Here is a 4,566-nt window from a genome sequence, read left to right as displayed (position 1 = left end):
TTTATTTCATGGCTGCAGTCACCATCTGTAGTGATTTTGGAGCCCAGAAAAATAAAGTCTGACACTGTTTCCACTGTTTCCCCATCTATTTCCCATGAAGTGATGGGACCGGATGCCATGATCTTCGTTTTCTGAATGTTGAGCTTTAAGCCAACTTATCAGGGATTAAACCTGTGTCCCCTGCATTGGAAGACAGTTTCTTAACCACAGGACCACCGGGTTAAGTCTCTTGACTCCATCCATTCAGAACAAGGTAGGCACTCAGTAAGTTATTAGTACATGAATGTGGAAAGTAAATCTGATTTGCCAGTACATATTTATAATCTTACTTGGGAACACGTTCCTCCCAGGATAATTTTTCAACAGTAGGATAACAGACACATTAGCACTTGGACTTTTTTTTTTTTTTCCATATCTGTCTACTGAAGACTCATCAGAGCTCCAGTGTGAAATAAACATCCTGCATTTGCAACCTCAACTAAAAAAGGCAGTGCTTTGTATTTGCACCCCAAAGCATCAGACAAAAACAAAGAACTTGAAAAGATACCACCTTTTCATCTCAGCATAATCAATAAGGATATTTTTTCAAACATTAAATGATCACATTCAAAATATGATAGGGGACCATCTCATTATTTTGAAAACTGGTAGAGGGAAAGAATCTAGCACTTTACCTGCCTTTTCTCTGTGAACTGTACAAGTGGGTAATCAACCAATAAAGGAGGGGGATTGCCTTTTTATAAAAGCATTCCCATCAGCAAAGGAACATTCAATTAAAGAATTAGGGTATCACCATTCTGCATCCCTAATGAGTTAGTAGATCTGGGTTTTGAGTATCAAGAGTACTAATGTCACTAAAAGAGAGACAAGCAGTTGTCATGTGCCTCCCGGTGGAAAATAAATAATAAATAAGGCACAACCTGTGTTCTACCTAAAGGGATTAAACCTGATTCTGATCAAGCCTTGGGATCACACTTCCCCTTTGCAGCAAATACAGAGGCACCTTGACTGGCACCACCCGTGTGCAAGCTGTGCGAAGCCTAGAGGACCAATGACCTAGCTTCTTCAGTAGAAATTGCAATGAAAAGAAGGATAAGGTGGATGGAGTGGGGCAGTGAGGTGAGGGGCTATGGATTAAAGGAGACATGAACACATGAAGTCTTTAAAAATAGGCACGCCTAAACCAAAGTGTCTAAGAATTCTATTGCTTTGGTGATGAAAATGTAAAGAAACACAAGAAAGTGGTTTCTATGAAAGTCAAGATTGTGGTGGTTTTTTCAGGGGAGGGGATTGAGATATGGACAAGGTTGGGAAGGCTTTTGGAGTGGCTGACAGAGTTCCATTTCTTTCACTGGGTGGTGGTTATAGAATATTTGCTTCATAATAAATTTATTAAGTGATATATTTGTTTTAGGAGGTTTTCTGTATCTGTTTTATTTTACAATAAATATGAAAAAAGTGTTCTTAAATATGATTTTGCAAGGCCTATGTTTCCCTTAACTGTTTTTAATACTATCCACCGCTTCCCTTATAGCTCAGTTGGGAAAGAATCTGCCTGCAATGCAGGAGACCTGGGTTCGATTCCTGGATCAGGAAGATCCCCTAGAAAAGGAAATGGCAACCATTCCACTATTCTTGCCTGGAGAAGCTCATGGACAGAGGAGCCTGGCAGGCTAAAGTCCATGGGATCGCAAGAGTCAGACATGACTTAGCAACTAAATCACCACCACCACACATCTGACCTTGCAAAATAGTAAAAAGTGTGGACTTGGTGACTAAACCACCACCACAATATGTCTGACCTTGCAAAATATTAAAAAGTGCCCAAAGAATTCATTCATCTCACTCACTTATTTACTAATTGCTCACTATGTGCCAGGAACTGTTCTAGATATTGGAGAGTCAATGTTGAACAAAACGGACAAAATTTCTCTCTGTATAGATCTTGAAATCTAGTTAGGAAACAAGGAATAAACATCGGCATGCATTGGAGATACTATAGATTCAGTTCCAGACCATTGCAATGAAGTGAGGCACAGGAATTTTCTGGTTTTCCAGTGCATATAAAAGTTAACATTATGGCCTGGATGCATCACTCAGTCATGTTCTACTCTTTGTGACCCCATGGACTGTAGCCCACCAAGCTTCTCTGTCCATGGAATTCTCCAGGCAAGAATACTGAAGTGTGTATCTTCTCCAATGGATCTTCCCAATCTGAGGATTGAACCTGAGTCTCCTGCATTGCAGGCAGACTCTTTACTGACTGAGCCACCAGGGAAGCCCTGTTAACACTGTACTGTAGGCTATTAAGTGTGCAATAGCATCATGTCTAAAAAAACAAAAAGCAATGTACATGCTGACATTGAAAAAAATACTTCATTTCTAAAATATGTTAACCATCATCTGACAACACAGGGTTGCCACAAACCTTCAATTTGTAAAAAATGCAATATCTGCAAATTATAGTTAGGCAAATTGGCATAAAATGAGGAAGGCCTGTATGATAAAATATATTGTCTTTTGGGTAGTGGTAAGTACTAAGAAATAAAAACTAGGGGAAAAAAAACACTATCAGGAAGGGGTTACAATTTTAGACAGAAGGGCCAGGGGAGGACTTACAAAGAAGGTGAGCTGGAGTCAGGATCTAAAGGGAGTGAAATTGTGAACCAAGTGGATGGCGGGGCAACAGCAGGGACAGAGTCTCTGAGAGCTCCTTTGTCTGGTGTGTTCCAGGAAATGCAAGGAAACTGGTGTGGCTGGAGCCAGTGAGTAAGGGGAGAGACATATAGGGAGTCAGCAAGGAGTCTTGTAGGAGATAGAAAGGACTGGCTTTCACTTTACATGAGATGGTGAGATACTGGAGGAGTTTCAACAGAGGCAGGAAATTGTCAGACTGATTTTTTAAAGGATCTCTCTGGTTGAGGTGTGAAGAATAGACTAAAATGGGGGCAAGAATAGAAGTAGGAAGAACAGTAAGGGGATTCTTGCAATAACCTGAGCAAGAAATGGAGGAGCTGTGGTCCAGTGAAGTGGGGTGGGGGAGGCGGTGCTTGCATTCTGATTGTTTTCTGAAAGTAGAGTCAAATAGAAATAAAGGACACCCTAAGCTGTGGGGCCAGAAGAACTGCAAGGGGAGAGGTGCCATTTCCTGAGGAGTATCAAGAGTTCAGTTTGGGACAGACTGCATTCGGGATGTCTGGCTCATGGTTCAGGGGCGTGACTTGGGAGACATAAGCATATAAAGAATTTAAAGGCAGGAAGGAGATGGAACAGATGACCTAGGCTGAGTATATATAGAAAGGAGACAAGGTCCGAGAATGAAGCCCTAAGACACTCCACTGTTAGACGGAACACAGCCCCAAAAAGGAGGTGGAGAAAGGAAAGAGCAGAGAAAACCAGGAATGTGGTGCCCTCGAAGCAAGCAGTGGAAGTGAGTTTTAAGGAGAGTGGTGATCATGGGGTCAGGTACATTGGTATGTAAATAAGATGAGCTCTCTGAATTATCCATTGACACCAACACTGTGCAGACTGTGGTGACTCTGATAAGAGCAGTTTAAGTGGAGCTAGTCAGGGAAGCCTGGGCAGAATGGGTTTGAGAGAACATGCAAGGAGCAAAACTGAAGACGATGGAAACACACAATGTTTTCAAGGAATTTCACTGCAAAGGGAAAGGAGAAAAATTGGAGGAGTTGATGTTTATGTAAAGCTGTTTGGGTATCCGTAGGGTTTGGTTCCAGGACCTGCCAAATCATGGTTGCCTTCTATAAAATGTCAGAGTACAGTCAGTTCAGTTCAGTTCAGTCACTCAGTCATGTCCGACTCTGCGACCCCAAGGACGGCTGCATATCAGGCCTCCCTCCCTGTCTATCGCCAACTCCTGGAGTTTACTCAAGCTCATGTCCATCAAGTCGGTGATGCCATCCAACCATCTCATCCTCTGTCATCCCTGTCTCCTCCTGCCTTCAATCTTTCCCAGCATCAGGGTCTTTTCCAATGAGTCAGATCTTCGCATCAGGTGGCCAGAATATTGGAGTTTCAGCTTCAGCGTCAGTCCTTCCAATGAATATTCAGTACAGTCAGTCCTTCTGTAATCTTGGATGTAGAACCTACAGATATGGAGGGTCAATGCTCTGCTGTCTTATGAATTCAGATTTTTTTTTTTATTAACTGTGTGCTGTCTTTCTAGAATTATAGTAAGAGTGAAAATACTAGGTAAATATTGAGCCCCAACCACGTGGCAGATATGGCACTTCTAAACACTTAGGTAACTCTTTATCCTCATAACTGCCTATATGAGGGCCAGGCTACTTTGTTCCCATGTTGTAGATGACAAATTGAAGCACAGAAAGAAGTAACTTGCCTGATACCACAAGCTGGCAAGTGGAGAAACCAGTTTGGAGCTCAGACATTTCAGTCCAGCACTCAAACTCTATTCAGCTCCCCATTTTAAGTCTTTTCTTAAACTAATGTTTGCACGAGGTCAGTGTTACTGGACAGTATACTATATCTAGAGCTACCACTGTCAGTCAAGAACACATAGAAGTTCTCAGTAGGTTAACTGTAAAA

This window comes from Bison bison, unplaced genomic scaffold (genome assembly GCF_000754665.1).
Source record: "Bison bison bison isolate TAMUID 2011002044 unplaced genomic scaffold, Bison_UMD1.0 scf7180017864483, whole genome shotgun sequence".
Taxonomy (NCBI): domain Eukaryota; kingdom Metazoa; phylum Chordata; class Mammalia; order Artiodactyla; family Bovidae; genus Bison; species Bison bison.
This window is presented reverse-complemented; position numbering follows the sequence as displayed.